The sequence below is a fragment of the Hordeum vulgare genome, chromosome 7H, assembly GCF_904849725.1.
Source record: "Hordeum vulgare subsp. vulgare chromosome 7H, MorexV3_pseudomolecules_assembly, whole genome shotgun sequence".
NCBI lineage: Eukaryota > Viridiplantae > Streptophyta > Magnoliopsida > Poales > Poaceae > Hordeum > Hordeum vulgare.
The window spans coordinates 413,808,192-413,826,657 of record NC_058524.1 but is presented as its reverse complement, the minus strand read 5'-3'; positions in this window follow the sequence as shown (position 1 = coordinate 413,826,657).

Genomic DNA, 18,466 nt, shown 5'->3' with positions numbered 1-18,466 from the left:
GAGTTCTGTCTCGGTGCCTCCTGTGTGACTTTATTTTCTTCCGGGGAGTTGAGCTCCAGGGGATTCTTGAGCACATCGTTATCATTCAGATTTCTTAGTATCTCAAAACGAAGGATGTTCGTAATTGCTTCAATACTAGTAGTGGCGAGATAACCCCGATGTCCCCAGTACTGGTGCAGATTGTTCGGGAGTACTGCCATACTTTGTATCGTTGTGATCACAAGGGTCTGTAGTAGATGAAGGTCCGAGATTCTGGTTGTGTGTTGGCGGATGTGATACAGGTGACGGGTTAGTATAGGACTTGTGTGCTATTACTCCTTGTATCCGTGTACCAGATTGCATGACCAGAAATTTTGGGAATTCTTAGGTGGGAATTCAAGTAGTTACTTATAGGACAATCTTCCAACAAATGCATGATGTTAGGTTGGGGTTCGACATCTGGTGGATTCGTTTGTTGACGGTCGACTTACAGGGGTTCTCGTTGTGTCTTAAAGAGTCCTTGTAGCTTGCTACGACTTGGGGACGCTTCGTCTGCCGGGTGCACTGCCTTGCACTTGATGGCTACTGTAAGGTTCGAGCCCGTGCGATCCTGTCCACGAAAATATCGGATGAAATCTTTCTCATGAGTTTGTGCTGGCTAATTGCAAGCGGCATCTTTTGTTTTTGTTGGAATATGGTAATTCGAGTTTCTTCGATGACAAATGGTGAATTCATCTCCTTCCAAGAGGCGTTCTCGTATTTTTATGTGAGAATGCAAATTCTTTTGCTCAATCAGTTGTCTTATCAATTCTTGTCAACCGGAGTCATCGTATCAATTCCATTCAACCGGTGTGTCTCTCTTCAAGTAATTCCATCCTCTCCAATTTTGCAAGATCATTCTCTCATTTTATTCCGGAGTTCATCTCATCTGTCCCAAGTTGTCTTTGTTTTTCCCCGCCCTCCCATCGTTTTTCTCAGTGATTCAATTTTCATCCAAGAGTTTTCTTTTCATTGTGCTTCCGCTGTCTGTTCTTTCTCTCTTACACGGTGATTCATTGTGAAGATTCTCAGAAGGTTCGTGTCATATTTGTTCATTCTTGTCATCCTTACCGATGATTTAATTCAGTTTTCCGTGTTCATCATATCCTATTTATCCTTGTAATTCTTTCCTGTGTTGGAAATTCTTATCAGTCTATCTTGCTTTTCATTCCTCTCTTTTCTATCCGGAGTGTTGAAGACAGCCCAGTAGTTTCTTGTTTTCAATTCTTTCAATTATTTTGAGGTGCTAACCTCATCTAGTTCTCTTATACCGGTGCAATATCTCTCCCTCTGAGCAATCTTTTCAACGGTGGTTTCTTTGAGTGGGCCTATAACCCACAGGTTCTTTCCCAGGATCTTTCTTGGCTCTTTTAATTCTTCTGGGGATCTTTAATTCTTTTCAATTATGACGTAAGTATGAATTTCATCAGTCATATCCCTTCTCCAAGGCCTATTTGAATTAATTCTCTTATTTGGCTGAACCTTTCATTCTTCATTATTCCGGAGTGTCTCAGTATTCTTGGTGATGTTCTTCTCGTCATTCTCTCCATTGAAGTTTCGAAGGAGTGTTGCTCTCAATCTTGGTCCATTCTCTTGGAGATTCGTCATTTCAGCTTTGTGCCATCATCTTAATTGTTTTCAATCATGAGTATCCCTTTCTTGCTATCCGGTGCATTTCTGAGTTGTTTTTATTTCTCGTTCCTCCGAAGGCCATTATTTCAGAAGACTTCTTCGTTCTCAGCTTGCAGCTTTCGTTCTCTAATTCTTCTCAATTGTTGTCTCTTCGTTCGTCTCTCGATTATTCGGTGCCTTGTTCTAGTTCTCTCATGTGGCTCATGATCTCTTCATTCTCATGTATCTCCAGTCATTCATGGTTGCCTCATTCATTTCAATTCTCACCGGTGCCCCTTTCAAGATTCTTCTAGTTTGTGCTCATATCTCTCCTTAATCATTTCAAGAAGATTAAGGGTTTGCTAAATCCGTTGCTTGTCATCAGTTTAACTTGATGAAGGATAAGCTTAACGTAATTCTTATTCTTGTTCATAGTGATTTCAATTCTTCTTTCGGAGCAGCTCATGATATCAATTCATTCTCAAGTGTTCTTCAAGATTCTTATTGGGAAACCTCAAGTTTTCTTCTCTTGCATTTCCAAGTGCATTTGTTCTTCCTTTATCCTTTGAGGTGGTATTATAGCATTCTTGTTAGTGTAGGAGTTTCGAAGAGTTTTCCTTCCAAGTATGAGATAATTAAACCCACCAATTCTATGATCATGAGATATTTGCAACCCATGATTTCTTCATTGAGCTATCTTGGTTTGGATTTGACCTAAAGCTTTTCCTATGGATTGTTGCTATCATGGTGCTTGTCATTAATCCAAGTTCTCAATGTATCCTCTTGGTGTAAGAATTGTTCATATATTGTTTCTCCCAAACAATCTTTGTTCTGTTAGTGGTTGGTTGTCACTTCATTAGTTTGAAAAGGTTTCCATAAGGCCACTACTATCTTGTTCTTTTCGTTGTTGTTTTTCCAACAACTCCGTCCAATTCTTCTTGCAAGGATGTTTGCCAAGTTTATTGGAGTTAGTAGTTGTCATTCTTTTCTTCATTCTCTTCTTCTGTATGAGCTAGTTCATATTCTCTTGTTCCGGAGGCTTTGTGATGTTGCTCTTTGGGTCTATTATGTTGTTCTATCAAGATCATGGTGTTCCCTTGTTCTATTTAGTTGTTTGTTATGTATATTGTCTATTTCTCCCATCTTTTCGAATTTTTTGTCCCATTTTCCTACCAAAGTGCTGCCGAAATTTTCCGTGAATTCTTGCTTGTTTCTCATATCATTCCTCATCTCTTTGCAACTTTCAAGGATCGTTGGTTTCACTCGTTTGTCAAAGAAGCAATTAATTTTTACCTCTTGTTCTTTCTCATCCTCTCCCCCTTTCATTCTTAGATCTCGGGGCGAGATCCTCTTGTAGTGTAGGAGAGTTGTGACAGCCCGAGACCGACGTTCCAGAAGATTCCCCTTTATTCCGTTTTCGTTGTGTGTCTATTTTCTTTTGTCGCATCATCATCGCATCATCTGCATTGCATCGGCATCTCCGTTGCCACCAGTTTTCAAACTTGCATCCGTTGCTAGTGAACCGTTTTGAGCCCGACCGCACACGCACACGCCCGCGACATCGTTCAAAACCCTGTTTTTAAAGTGTGTTGAAAACTTTCTCTGATCGGGGTGAAACTTGGCATGCGGTCGTAATTAGTTATAGCTAGTCCGCCTGTCGAATTTCGTCGCGATCGGAGTCCGTCTGGTACCCGAACGGTCGACCGTAGCGGCACCGTATACGGTCTACCGTCGGACATTTGTCGGTGTTTTAAAAATCGTTGTCGCGTCGCCCGTTTTCCCTCTCATCTCCGTTTAACCACTCTACACAGCCACTCGTCCGTCACGCGTTCGGAAGTAGTCGAGTCCGACCGCGCGGTTGGATCCGGGTCGAAATTTCGCTAAACCTAGCCCCCCCCCCCTTTCCTATTTAAACACACCTCCCCTTCCATTTTAGGCCTCCCCTAATCCTGCCTCGAAAACCGTGCAATTTCGAAACCCTAGCAGCCATCTCTCTCTCCTCCCAGATCTGATCCAGCCCAGGGCACCGATCTGGACCGTCGGATCTCAGATCCAACGGCCCAGACTCCTCCCGCAGCCCCCGTCCATGGCCTCCCATGGCCGAGGTGTTCCTCCCGCAGCCGCCGGAGCAACCACGTGACCGGAGCGCCGCCGTCCTCCGGCCACCACGCTGCTGCCTCCCTCCGGGCGCCAGCCGGAGCCTCGCGTCGTCGCCCCGCCTGCTCATCTCGCTGCCTCGCCTCCCTGCAGCTCCCGCCGGCCGATCTCATCCCGGTGGTGCCCCTGCTCGCCTCGGCTCGCCAACCGCCACCGTCATGGCGTTTCCCACCGGCTCGGACTGCCACCGACCGGAATGGGACCGGAGGCCCCGGATCCATCCGGATCAGCCCCCTCCCGGCCACCTCCGCGCCTCGGCCGGCCGCCCTAGCCGCCGGCCGCCGGCTCCATGGTGCTGGTGCCTTCGTGCGCAAGGAGGACGACGACGAGGAGCCCCGCTCCACGCCGCCTGCCCCAGCTGGGCCTTGCCCGAGATCCCCTCGGCCCAGCAGCTGCATGCCTCCACTCCCGCAGCCGGCCCAAGCCCCGTCGGCCCAAGCGGCCACGCAGGTGAGCCATCCCCCCGCCTGTGCACCTTTTTTTATATCTTGCGCCCCGTGTCGGCCGAGTTAGTAATTTAGGTTTTTTCGTTTTAGATAATTCTAGTAAATAGTCGCATATTACTATGACCGTAGTTTATTAATTGTAAGTCGGAACGAGGCATGTACATACGGATTTTGGGTAGATTTGCGCGTAGAACACGATTTCACAACTTGCATAATTCTTTGACGTGGTTTAGCGTGCCAAATGCATAGATTTACGTGCTATCCCAATAGGTTTCGTCCCGTATTTATTTTTCGCGCAAGACCGGATAGCTCGAATGCCTTAGATAAAATGTCCATGTTTTAGGAACCACTTTTCCATGTATTTTAGAGTAGACGTGGGTATTTTTGCGTGTAGGGATTGCCGCTATTTTATTTTTCCATGTATAGGTTATTATCTCGCATTTACGTGTGGCAATATTATTGTGGTGCAACCCCACATGTTTTATATGTTTTCGGGGTAGAAAATCCATAGGATTTTTCTGTGCAATTAAATTTAGCTTTTGAGCAAGTTAGTTCGCGCGATATTTTTCTATGTTGTCCTCTTGTCTATTTCGTAGGATTTATTTCGTGCTTCGTTTGATTAAGTTGTCAACTAGGGAGTTGTTCTTTGATGTTTACTCTAGCCCCTGGTATTTTTGGTTGCAACAAAAATGCATGTTTAGTTGTGGTTTACTTGCTCTCGAGTTGCTAGGAAATAGTGTAGTTTTAGTGATGCTGAAATATTTCTAAGTCTGAATGTGTTATATTTTGTTGTTGTCTTGTCTTGCTTGTATCTTGTGATCTGTAGCTCTTTTGAGGTTGGTGCAATGGAGTTAGTTGTAGACTTTGTGTTTCTCTAGCATGCTACGAATTTTCATGCCATTTGGAGCCCTGTAGCTTATGGTTTTGCTGCTGTCAATATGCCTTCAGATCGAAAACTGCACTTTCATGAAGTGTTATTTTCACTAAGTTTGAAATAGTGTGTGAGATGCCATTTTGTGACTTCTTTCCCTAGTGATCCATGATGCCATGCTAGTTGTTGTTAGTTGTTTGTTGTAGTGCTTCTTTCCCTCTATCGTGTCATGCCTTGGTTGAGTAGATTGGAGTTCTGTAGCTCGTAGTTGTGGGATGTAGAAAATGCTATTTGGCTGATTTTGGGAGATTGTAGTGATTTCTTGTTTTGCTCGTAGCTTTTGATCCGTAGCTCCGTTTTGATCGAGTCCTATATGAAACTTGCTTAGAATCTCGTGTAGTTTCATTTTCTCTTGCTGGTTGTATGTTTTGAAGTGCTCGTGACCGTTGCTGCACACATATTGCATTCATGCCATCATATCTTGCGGTGTCCGTATCTTTTGAACCGTAGCTCCGTTGGAGATGTTCTCTATGTGTAAATTGCTTTTCACGACGCGTAGAATCACGTGAACCTATTGGTTTTTCTATTTAACAACTAATTAAATGTGTTAGTTCAGATCTGGACAGAATTGTAAATTAACATGTGAGGTCGTTTCGGAGGTGCTATATGACATTTCCGACCTCTTTTAAAATGCCTAGATAGATAGTTTATTTACGCTTCACCTCTGCCATGTTTAACCACATTTAATATTGTCGTATATCTAATCGGGATAGAACTAAATAAATAAACGTGGAGTTTCGCCAATATGCAACTCGTTGCATATTGAACTTCACTTAATGTGTAGTGTTTGATTGTGTGAATTGTCATGTCGTGACTTGCATGTATTCAGCTGCTCAAGCATAATATGTGTTGTGCATCGTGTGGTGAATTCTGTGTGTTGATTTGTGTTTCCGATTTGCTTCGTCTCGATAGAGTTCCGTAGCGTGCCGGATTGTGAGGACCCGTTCGACTACATCGGTTCGTCTGCTTCACGCATGCATTCTTCTTCCAAGCGGGACCTCAGGCAAGATGACCATTTCCCCAGATACCATTACTAGCATTGCCATGCTAGTTATTTCGATGCTATCGAATATGTCTCGTTGCCTACCACATGTTAAATATCAGCCTCTCAACAATGCCATGAAAACCTTCAACATGTTCGACCTAGCAAACCACTGATTGGCTATGTTACCGCTTGCTTAACCCTGTGTTAGCGTTGCTAGTTGCAGGTGCAGTTGCTTCCATATGATAACATGGGTCCCTTGTCATATCACCATATTAAATGCTATTTAATTTAATGCACCTATATACTTGGTAAAAGGTGGAAGGCTTTGTTGGGTAACGTAGCATAAATTCAAAATTTTCCTACGCATATTCAGATGTTCCTATGGATAGACCAGCAACGAGAGAGGGGTAAGAGCATCTTCATACCTTCGAAGATCGCTAAGCGGAAGTGTTGCTAGAACGCGGTTGATGGAGTCGTACTCGCAGCGATTCCGATCTAGTGCCGAACTACGGCACCTCCGCGTTCAACATACGTGCAGCCCGGTGACGTCTCCCGCACCTTGATCCAGCAAGGAGGAGGGAGAGGTTGGGGAAGAACTCCAGCAACATGACGGCATGGTGTCGATGGAGAGACGAGGTCTCCCGGCAGGGCTTCGCCAAGCACCGGCAGAGAGGAGGAGGGAGAGGAGCGGGGCTGCGCCGAGAGAGAGGAAAAACCGTGTGTCTCAATGGCCAAAAGTGCCCGATATATATAGGGGAAGGGGAGAGGGGGTGCCACCCCTAGGGTTCCCACCCTAGGGGGTGCGGCAGCCCCCCAGATGGGAGGTGCGGCGGCCAGAAGGGGGAGGAGGGGTGGCGCACCATCTGGTGGGCCTTAGGCCCACCTGGCCTAGGGTTTGCCCCCCCCTTTTCTCTCCCTTGCGCTATGGGCTGAGTGGGGAGGCGCACCAGCCCACCTAGGGGCTGGTTCCCACCCCCACTTGGCCCACCTTAAGTGTGTAGACCCTACGGGTTCGGGAGACAGGCAGACATGACCGGGACACCTCTCTGGCCAATAACCATCAGCAGGGTCTGGATACCCATGGTGGCTCCCACTAGCTCCACGGTGATCTCATCGGATGAACCACGATGTCAAGGATTCAATCAATCCCGTATACGATTCCCTTTGTCTATCGGTATAGAACTTGCCCGAGATTCGATCGTCGGTATACCTATACCTTGTTCAATCTCGTTACCGGTAAGTCTCTTTACTCGTTCCGTAGCACGTCATCGTGTGACTAACTCCTTAGTCACATTGAGCTCATGATGATGTTCTACCGAGTGGGCCCAGAGATACCTCTCCGTCTCATGGAGTGACAAATCCCGATCTCGATTCGTGCCAACCCAACAGACACTTTCGGAGGTACCCGTAGTGCACCTTTATAGTCACCCAGTTACGTTGTGACGTTTGATACACCCAAAGCACCCCTACGGTATCCGAGAGTTGCACAATCTCATGGTCGAAGGAAAAGATACTTGACATTAGAAAAGCATTAGCATACGAACAATACGATCTAGTGCTAGGCTTAGGATTGGGTCTTGTCCATCACATCATTCTTCCAATGATGTGATCCTGTTATCAATGACATCTAATGCCCATGATCAGGAAACCATGATCATCTATTGACTAACGAGCTAGCCAACTAGAGGCTTGCTAGGGACACATTGTGATCTATTTATTCACACATGTATTACTGTTTCCTGTTAATACAATTATAGCATGAACAATAGACGATTATCATGAACAAGGAAATATGATAATAACCATTTTATTATTGCCTCTAGGGCATATTTCCAACAGTCTCCCACTTGCACTAGAGTCAATAATCTAGTTACATTGTGATGTATCGAACACCCATAGCATTATGGTGTTGATCATGTTTTGCTCGTGGAAGAGGTTTAGTCAACGGGTCTGCAATATTCAGATCCGTGTGTACTTTACAAATATCTATCACTCCACTCTGGACATGGTCCTGGATGGAGTTGTAGCGGCGCTTGATGTGCTTCGTCTTCCGGTGAAACCTGGGCTCCTTGGCTATGGCAATGGCTCCAGTGTTATCACAGAAGAGTGTCATAGGACCCGACGTGCTTGGAACCACTCCAAGGTAGGTGATGAGATCCTTCATCCAAATTCCTTCATGAGCCGCTTCTGAAGCAGCTATGTACTCCGCTTCACATGTAGATGCTGCCGCGACTTCTTGCTTGCTGCTGCACCAGCTCACTGCCCCACCATTCAACACATATACGTATCCGGTCTGTGACTTAGAGTCATTCGGATCTGTGTCGAAGCTAGCGTCGACGTAACCCTTTACGACGAGCTCTTCGTCACCTCCATAAACGAGAAACATTTCCTTAGTCCTTTTCAGGTACTTAAGGATATTCTTGACCGCTGTCCAGTGTTCTGTACCGGGATTACTTTGGTACCTCCCTACCAAACTTATGGCAAGGTTTATATCAGGTCTGGTACACAGCATGGCATGCATTAGAGAGCCCACGGCTGAAGCGTAGGGGACAGAACTCATCTTCTCTCTATCTGCTGTCGTGGTCGGCGACTGAGTCTTACTCAATCTCATACCTTGCAAAACTGGCAAGAACCCTTTCTTTGAGTTTTCCATATTGAACCTCTTCAATATCTTGTCAAGGTATGTACTTTGCGAAAGACCTATGAGGCGTCTCGATCTATCTCTATAGATCTTGATGCCTAATATGTATGCAGCTTCTCCAAGGTCCTTCATTGAAAAACTCTTGTTCAAATAGGCCTTTATGCTCTCCAACATCTCTATATTATTCCCCATCAATAATATGTCATCCACATATAGTATGAGGAAAGCTACAGAGCTCCCACTCACTTTCTTGTACAGACAGGCTTCTCCGTAAACCTGTATGAACCCAAACGCTTTAATCACCTCATTAAAGCGAATGTTCCAACTCCGAGATGCTTGCACCAGCCCATAGATGGAGCGCTGGAGCTTGCACACTTTGTTAGCACCCTTAGGGTCGACAAAACCTTCTGGTTGCATCATATACAACTCTTCCTTAAGGTTCCCGTTAAGGAACGCTGTTTTGACGTCCATTTGCCAAATTTCATAATCATAAAAGGCGGCAATTGCTAACATGATTCGAACTGATTTCAGCTTTGCTACGGGAGAGAAAGTCTCTTCGTAGTCAACTCCTTGAATTTGTCGAAAACCCTTTGCGACAAGTCGAGCTTTGTAAACGGTTACATTACCGTTTGCATCAGTCTTCTTCTTGAAGATCCATTTATTTTCTATGGCTCGCCGGTCATCGGGCAAGTCCACCAAAGTCCATACTTTGTTCTCATACATGGATCCTATCTCGGATTTCATAGCCTCAAGCCATTTGTTGGAATCCGGGCCCGCCATTGCTTCTTCATAGTTTGAAGGTTCACCATTGTCTAACAACATGATTTCCATCACAGGGTTGCCGTACCACTCTGGTGTGGAGCGTGCCCTTGTGGACCTTCGCGGTTCAGTAGTAACTTGATCCGAAGCTTCATGATCATCATCATTAACTTCCTCTTCAGTCGGTGTAGGCGCCACAGGAACAGCTTCCCGCGCTGCGCTACTATCCTGTTCGAGAGGGGGTGTAATTACCTTATCAAGTTCTACCTTCCTCCCACTTACTTCTTTCGAGAGAAACTCTTTCTCTAGAAAGGATCCGTTCTTGGCAACAAAGGTTTTACCTTCGGATCTAAGATAGAAGGTATACCCAATAGTTTCCTTAGGGTATCCTATGAATACGCATTTCTCCGCTTTGGGTTCGAGCTTTTCTGGTTGAAGTTTCTTCACATAAGCATCGCAGCCCCAAACTTTAAGAAACGACAACTTAGGTTTCTTGCCAAACCATAGTTCATACGGTGTCGTCTCAACGGATTTAGACGGTGCCCTATTTAAAGTGAATGCAACAGTTTCTAATGCGTATCCCCAAAATGATAGCGGTAAGTCGGTAAGAGACATCATAGATCGTACCATATCTAATAAAGTGCGATTACGACGTTCAGACACTCCGTTGCGCTGCGGTGTGCCAGGCGGCGTCAGTTGTGAAACGATTCCACACTTCCTTAGGTGTGTGCCAAACTCGTGACTCAAATATTCTCCTCCACGATCAGATCGTAGACATTTAATTTTTCTGTCACGTTGATTCTCAACCTCACTCTGAAATTCCTTGAACTTTTCAAACGTCTCAGATTTCTGCTTCATCAAGTAGATATACCCATACCTACTCAAATCATCGGTGAGAGTGAGAACATAACGATAACCACCGCGAGCTTCAACGTTCATTGGACCACACACATCAGTATGTATTATTTCCAATAAGTCAGTTGCTCTCTCCATTATTCCTGAGAATGGAGTCTTAGTCATCTTGCCCATGAGGCACGGTTCGCATGTGTCAAATGATTCAAAGTCAAGAGACTCTAATAGTCCATCAGTATGGAGCTTCTTCATGCGCTTAACGCCGATATGACCAAGGCGGCAGTGCCACAAGTATGTGGGACTATCATTATCAACTTTGCATCTTTTGGTACTCACACTATGAATATGTGTAACATCACGATCGAGATTCATCAAGAATAAACCATTCACCAGCGGAGCATGACCATAAAACATATCACTCATATAAATAGAACAACCATTATTCTCTGACTTAAATGAGTAGCCGTCTCGCATTAAGCAAGACCCTGATACAATGTTCATGCTTAAAGTTGGTACTAAATAACAATTATTAAGGTTTAAAACTAATCCCGATGGTAGATGTGGAGGTAGCGTGCCGACGGCGATCACATCGACCTTTGAACCATTCCGGACGCGCATCGTCACCTCGTCCTTGGCCAGTCTCCGCTTATTCCGCAGTTCCTGCTTTGAGTTGCAAATGTGAGCAACAGCACCGATATCAAATACCTAGGAGCTACTACGAGCGCTGGTAAGGTACACATCAATAACTTGTATATCACATATACCTTTAACGTTGCCGGCCTTCTTCTCCGCTAAGTATTTGGGGCAGTTCCGCTTCCAGTGACCCTTTCCCTTGCAATAGAAGCACTCAGTGTCAGGCTTGGGTCCGTTCTTTTTCTTCTTCCCGGCATCTGGCTTACCGGGCGCGGCAACAGCTTTGCCGTCTTTCTTGAAGTTCTTCTGACCCGTGCCTTTCTTGAAACTAGTGGTCTTGTTGACCATCAACACTTGATGCTCCTTCTTGATTTCTACTTCTGCAGACTTGAGCATCGAGTACAACTCGGGAATGGTCTTCTTCATCCCTTGCATGTTGTAGTTAAGCACAAAGCCTTTGTAGCTTGGTGGGAGAGACTGGAGGATTCTGTCAATTATAGCATCATGCGGAAGTTCGACTCCAAGTGAAGTCAGACGACCGTGTAACCCAGACATTTTGAGTATGTGCTCACTGACAGAACTGTTCTCCTCCATCTTACAGCTAAAGAACTTGTCGGAGACTTCATATCTCTCGACACGGGCATGAGCTTGAAAAACTAGCTTCAGCTCCTGGAACATCTCATATGCCCCGTGTTGCTCAAAACGCCTTTGGAGCCCTGTTTCTAAACTGTATAACATGCCACACCTGACCAGAGAGTAGTCATCACTCCGCGTTTGCCAGACGTTCAGAATGTCCTGGGCTGCTGCGGGAGCGGGAGGGTCACCTAGCGGCGCATTAAGGACATAAGCCTTTTTAGCTGCTTCAAGGATGAGCTTCAAGTTGCGAACCCAGTCCGCATAGTTGCTATCATCATCTTTCAGCTTGTTTTTCTCTAGGAATGCGTTGAAATTGAGGTTGACGTTGGACATCTACAATATTTATAAAGACAACTTTTAGACTAAGTTCATGACAATTAAGTTCATTTAATCAAATTAAGTATGAACTCCCACTTAAATCGACATCCCTCTAGTCATCTAAGTGATACATGATCCATGTTGACTAACCCGTGTCCGATCATCACGTGAGACGGACTAGTCACCATGGTGAGCAACTTCATGATGATCGTATTCAACCATACGACTCATGTTCGACCTTTCGGTCTCTTGTATTCGAGGTCATGTCTGTACATGCTAAGCTCGTCGAGTCAACCTAGGTGTTTCGCGTGTGTAAATCTGGCTTACACCCGTTGTATGCGAACGTTAGAATCTATCACACCCGATCATCACGTGGTGCTTCGAGACAACGAACCTTCGCAACGGTGCACACTTAGGGGAATACGTTCTCGAAATTTTAAGAGGGATCATCTTATTATGCTACCGTCGTTTTAAGCAATAAGATGTAAAACATGATAAACATCACAATGCAATCATATAGTGACATGATATGGCCATTATCATCTTTGCTCTTTCGATCTCCATCTTCAGGCATCGCATGATCATCATCGTCACCGACGTGACACCATGATCTCCATCATCATGATCTCCATCATCGTGTCTCCGTGAAGTCGTCACGCCAACTACTACTATCACTACTACTATAGCTAACCGTTAGCAATGAAGTAAAAGTAGTAAGCACATGGCGTTGCATCTCATACAATAAATTAAGACAACTCCTATGGCTCCTGCCGGTTGTCATACTCATCGACATGCAAGTCATGAAACCTATTACAATAACATGATCATATCATACATCATACATGCAACATCACAACTTTGGCCATATCACATCACATGTCAAACCCTGCAAAAACAAGTTAGACGTCCTCTAATTGTTGTTGCAAGTTTTACGTGGCTGATTTGGGTTTCTAGCAAGAACGCCTTCTTACCTACGTGACAGCCACAACGATGATATGCCAAAGCTATTTACCCTTCATAAGGACCCTTTTCATCAAACCCAATCCGACTAGAGTAGGAGAGACAGACACCCGCTAGCCACCTTTATGCACGGTGTGCATGTCTGTCGGTGGAACCAGTCTCACGTAAGCGTACGTGTAAAGTCGGTCCGGACCGCTTCATCCCACAATACCGCCGGAAAAGAATAAGACTAGTAGCTGCAAGCAAATTGACAAATCATCGCCCACAACTTTTGTGTTCTACTCGTGCATAGAATCTACGCATAGAAAACCTGGCTCGGATGCCACTGTTGGGTAACGTAGCATAAATTCAAAATTTTCCTACGCATATTCAGATCTTCCTATGGAGAGACCAGCAATGAGAGAGGGGTAAGAGCATCTTCGTACCTTTGAAGATCGCTAAGCAGAAGCGTTGCTAGAACGCGGTTGATGGAGTCGTACTCGCAGCGATTCCGATCTAGTGCCGAACTACGGCACCTCCGCGTTCAACACACGTGCAGCCCGGTGACGTCTCCCGCACCTTGATCCAGCAAGGAGGAGGGAGAGGTTGGGGAAGAACTCTAGCAACACGACGGCGTGGTTTCGATGGAGAGACGAGGTCTCCCGGCAGGGCTTCGCCAAGCACCGACAGAGAGGAGGGAGAGGAGCGGGGTTGCGCCGAGAGAGAGGAAAAACCGTGTGTCTCAATGGCCAAAAGTGCCCGATATATATAGGGGAAGGGGAGAGGGGGTGCCACCCCTAGGGTTCCCACCCTAGGGGTTGCGGCAGCCCCCCCAGATGGGAGGTGCGGCGGCCAGAAGGGGGAGGAGGGGGTGGCGCACCATCTGGTGGGCCTTAGGCCCACCTGGCCTAGGGTTTGCCCCCCCTTTTCTCTCCCTTGCGCTATGGGCTGAGTGGGGAGGCGCACAAGCCCACCTAGGGGCTGGTTCCCACACCCACTTGGCCCACCTTATCTCCCGTGGTCGTTGCCCCCCTTCGGTGGTCCCGGTGGTCCCGGTACGTTACCGGTGATGCCCGAAACACTTCCGGTATCCGAAACCATCCGTCCTATATATCAATCTTTACCTCCGGACCATTCTGGAGCTCCTCGTGACGTCCGGGATCTCATCCGGGACTCCGAACAACTTTCGGTAACCTCGTATGACAATTCCCTATAACCCTAGCGTCGTCGAACCTTAAGTGTGTAGACCCTACGGGTTCGGGAGACAGGCAGACATGACCGAGACACCTCTCTGGCCAATAACCATCAGCAGGGTCTGGATACCCATGGTGGCTCCCACTAGCTCCACGGTGATCTCATCGGATGAACCACAATGTCAAGGATTCAATCAATCCTGTATACGATTCCCTTTGTCTGTCGGTATAGAACTTGCCCGAGATTCGATCGTCGGTATACCTATACCTTGTTCAATCTCGTTACCGGTAAGTCTCTTTACTCGTTCCGTAGCACGTCATCGTGTGACTAACTCCTTAGTCACATTGAGCTCATGATGATGTTCTACCGAGTGGGCCCAGAGATACCTCTCCGTCTCATGGAGTGACAAATTCCGATCTCGATTCGTGCCAACCCAACAGACACTTTCGGAGGTACCCGTAGTGCACCTTTATAGTCACCCAGTTACGTTGTGACGTTTGATACACCCAAAGCACCCCTACGGTATCCGGGAGTTGCACAATCTCACGGTCGAAGGAAAAGATACTTGACATTAGAAAAGCATTAGCATACGAACAATACGATCTAGTGCTAGGCTTAGGATTGGGTCTTGTCCATCACATCATTCTCCCAATGATGTGATCCTGTTATCAATGACATCTAATGCCCATGATCAGGAAACCATGATCATCTATTGACTAACGAGCTAGCCAACTAGAGGCTTGCTAGGGACACATTGTGATCTATTTATTCACACATGTATTACTGTTTCATGTTAATACAATTATAGCATGAACAATAGACGGTTATCATGAACAAGGAAATATGATAATAACCATTTTATTATTGCCTCTAGGGCATATTTCCAACAGGATTGGCCTTTCTAGCCTGGTGTTTTGTTCCACCTTTGCCCCCTTAGTTTCAGCTACCGGTGTTATGTTCCATAATTGAGCGCTCCTAACACGACCGGGGTTGTTATGGGGACCCCCTTGATAATTCGTTTTAGATTAAAGCTGGTCTGGCAAGGCCCAGCATTGGTACTACATTTGCCCAACATAATAATTTTGTTAGCATTGAAATGCATAGGGAGTTAGCGCTACCCGAGGAGTAATTCTACATAATACAGGAGGGCCAGTGCTGATGGTGCTGGTCCAAAACAGAGCACTGTGCGGGGCCAACCCAAGGAAAATTGGGTGATTTCTATCAGGCCTCCGTATGCGTAGCTTATCCGTCGTGTCCTGAGAACGAGATACGCGGCTCCTATCGGGATCGTCGACACGCTGGGCGGCCTTGTTGGATTAGTTTTACCTTTGACGAGATATCTTGTGCATCAGGATTCCGGTGATGCTTTGGGTAATCTCAGAGTTGAGGTTTTCCACTAAGGAATCCGACGAGATCGCGAGCTTCGTGATCGAGGATTTCTATGCGGCTTGTGGTAATTTGTGATGGACTAGTTGGAGCATCCCTGCAGGGTTAAATCTTTCAGAAAGCCGTGCCCGCGGTTATGTGGCAACGTGGAAACTTTGTTTAGCACTGGTTCTAGATAATTTGAAGTTAACTTAATTAAAACTTGCCAACTGTGTGCGTAACCATGACTGTCTCTTTCGTGAGTTCCCTTCTCCGATCGAGGACACGGTGGGGTTATGTCTGACATAGGTAGGTGTTCAGGATCATTAATTTGATCATCAGTAGTTCACGCCCGCTATGCGTAGATCTTCCCCCCTCTTATGTCTTGTACTCGTAAGATTAGCCACCAAATATATGCTTAGCCGCTGCTGCAACCTCACCACTTAACCATACCTCACCCATTAAGCTTTGCTAGTCTTGATACCTTTGGAAATGAGATTGCTGAGTCCCCTGTGGCTCACAGATTACTACAACACCAGTTGTAGGTACAGGTAAAGGTTACTTGACGCGAGCGCGTTGATTGTTCATTTGGAGTTGCTTCTTCTTCTACTTCTTCATCGATCTAGGATGGGTTCCAGGCCGGCAGCCTGGGATAGCAAGGATGGATGTCGTTCTTCTTTTCTCGTTTGTTTTCGTCCGTAGTCGGACCCTGCTCTTCTACATGATGTTTATGTATTGTACTGTTGTGAATCTGATGTAGCTTGTGGCGAGTGTAAGCCAATTTTATATATATATATATATATATATATATATATATATATCTTCTTTTCAGTACATGTACTTGTAACGATATCCATTCTTGCGACACGACGAGATGCGCTTCTATCCCTGACGAGGCCTTCGTGCCAAATTGAGGATAGGGTCGCGTCTTGGGCGTGACATGTCACATGCTTGGCAAAGATCTATATTCATATGTCAACTTGGAGGTAGGCATTCATGAATTATTATTGTTGACATTACCCTTGAGGTAAGCAGTTGGGAGGCAAAACTATAAGCCCCTGTCTTTCTCTGTGTCCAGCTGCAACCTTGATCTCATGAGTACCACGTGAGTTGTAGCAATTGTAGAGAACGAAAGAATGATTGAGTATGTGGATTTGCTTTACAAGCTCTTATTTGACTCTTTCTGATGTTGTGATAAATTGCAATTGCTTCCATGACTAAAGGCTATCGGTTGTTACTTCTCGGTAAGGTTCTTGATCCATGCTTTACTTTGTGAAGGAGTTATCACTTTAGCATGAGAGATTTTATGTTGGTATTGCTGTTCTGATCTTGATCATGATGCATGCATGTTCGTATCATGTTTTGTCGACACCTCTCTCCCTAAACATGTGGACATATTTATTGAGCTAGGATTTCGCTTCAAGACAAGTGAGGTCTAAGCTTGGGGGAGTTGATACGTCCATTTTGCATCATGTTTTCATGTTGATATTTATCGCTTCTTGGGCTGTTATTTCACTTCACGGTAGAATTCTTATGCCTTTTCTCTCTTATTTTGCAAGGTTTACATGAAGAGGGACAATGTCGGCAACTGGAATTCTGGCCTGAAAGTGGAGCAAAGTTGAGATACCTATTCTGCGCAACTCCAAACGCCGTAAAAATCAGCGAGGATTTTTCCCGATTTATCAAAAATACTGGGCCGAAGAAGTGCCAGAGGGGCGCCACGGGGTGGCCACAAGCCTGCACGGTGCGGCCACCCCCCAGGCCGCGCCATGGGGGCTTCTTGGCACCCTGCTGGCCCACTCCCCCCCTTTTGCTATATGAAGGGTTTCGTCCAGGAAAAAAATCATGGAGGAGCTTTTTCGTGGTTTCACCGCCTCCACGAGGCGGAACTTGAGCAGAACCAATCTAGAGCTCCGGCAGGACGATCCTGCCGGGGAAACTTCCCTCCCGGAGGGGGAAATCGTCGCCATCGTCATCACCAACACCCCTCTCATCGGAGGGGACTCGTCACCATCAACATCTTCATCAGCACCATCTCATCTCCAAACCCTAGTTCATCACTTGTAACCAATCTCCGTCTCGCGACTCTGATTGGTACTTGTAAGGTTGCTAGTAGTGTTGATTACTCTTTGTAGTTGATGCTAGTTGGATTACTTGGTGGAAGAGTTTATGTTCAGATCCTTGATGCTACTCATTACACCTCTGATCATGATTATGATTATGCTTTGTGAGTAGTTACTTTTGTTCCTAAGGACATGGGATAAGTCATGCTAATAATAGTCATGTGAATTTGGTATTCGTTCGGTATTTTGATATGTTGTATGTTGTTTTTCCTCTAGTGGTGTTATGTGAATGTCGACTACATAACACTTCACCATTATTTGGGCCTAGAGGAAGGCATTGAGAAGTAGTAAGTAGATGATGGGTTGCTAGAGTGACAGAAGCTTAAACCCTAGTTTATGCGTTGCTTCGTAAGGGGCTGATTTGGATCCACTAGTTTAATGCTATGGTTAGACTTTGTCTTAATTCTTCTTTCGTAGTTGTGGATGCTTGTGAGAGAGGTTAATCATAAGTGGGATGCTTGCCCAAGTAAGGGCAGTACCCAAGCGCCGGTCCACCCACATATCAAACTATCAAAGTAACGAACGTGAATCATATGAACATGATGAAAACTAGCATGACAGAAATTCCCGTGTGTCCTCGAGAGCGTTTTTCCTCCTATAAGACTTTGTCCAGGCTTGTCCCTTGCTACAAAAGGGATTGGGACACTTTGTTGCACCGTTGCTACTTTTGTTACTTGTTGCTTGCTACGAATCATCTCACCACACAATAACTTGTTACCGACAATTTCAGTGCCTCCAGATTTTACCTTGCTCAAAACCACTTGTCAGATCCTTCTACTCCTCGTTGGGTTCTACACTCTTACTTATCGAAAGGACTACGATTGATCCCCTATACTTGTGGGTCATCAACGGCTCGGA